A 1025-nucleotide genomic window follows, 5' to 3' on the forward strand; every position below is an offset into this window, starting at 1 on the left:
GGAGTAAAGTCTATCGAACTTACCTTTAGTAACGTCGTTCAACATTGAAGGAAACTCTTTCGCGACTATATTACGGAGTTGTAACAGCAACGATAAACATTCAGCATATCGATTTTGCATATTAGAGATTTCTCAAGTCCGCGCAACGCTACAGAAACGTTACAAAGTTAACCGTGAAGATATTGCAGACCATATTTGATAAATTATACAAACCTGCGATACACTCAAAGGATTCAGGTGAAATCGTTTCACAAATGAGCAAACTTTGTCTGAACACATTCTCAGCCTCTACCACGTTGTCAGTCTTGAGATAATTCAATCGAGGCAAGTAAAGGGCTACACGTCAAATAACTACTTTCAACAAAAAACTGTCCATTGACATTACAATTTAAGTACCTTGACTTAATCGAGGATGAAAGCCATAGCGAAAGGATCGATAAAAATCAATAAGTTCTTGAAGAAAAGAGGACGACTTCTGTAGCGTACCGTTTGAGGCATAGTGCTTTGCCAATTGATATAATGCTATTCCAATTAAATTACATCGAGATTGAGCAGATAAACCATCTGACAAAATATGACTCACAGTTACAAAGAAATAGTAAGGTATCTGGTAAATATTTCCTAAATGTTTCAGCACATTCTCTATACAGTTTGATGCCTCCAGCCGTTTTTCCAGCAGACAAATAACAATTATCTAGACAAGAGACAACTAAAAGCAAATATCCAATTTAGAACAAATCTTTACACATTCTGAAGTGCACTGACGTTCTGCGACAATACATTCGTTACGATTACATGTTGACATCACAACCGACACAGAATCTTCTGCCGTACGAGTGGCTTCCGGTATATTGCCTAAGGCCAGGTGACATCGACACAATTCCTATAAAACTAAACAAAATACAATTAAAATATAAATTGCAGAGATCGAGAGAGAGAGAGAGAGAGAGAGAGGGAGAGATAGAGAGAGAGAGAGAGAGAGAGAGTCAGAGAAACAAGGAAAGGAGGGGAGAGAGGAAGGTAGC

The sequence above is a fragment of the Corticium candelabrum genome, chromosome 12, assembly GCF_963422355.1.
Source record: "Corticium candelabrum chromosome 12, ooCorCand1.1, whole genome shotgun sequence".
In the NCBI taxonomy this organism is placed as follows: Eukaryota; Metazoa; Porifera; class Homoscleromorpha; order Homosclerophorida; family Plakinidae; genus Corticium; species Corticium candelabrum.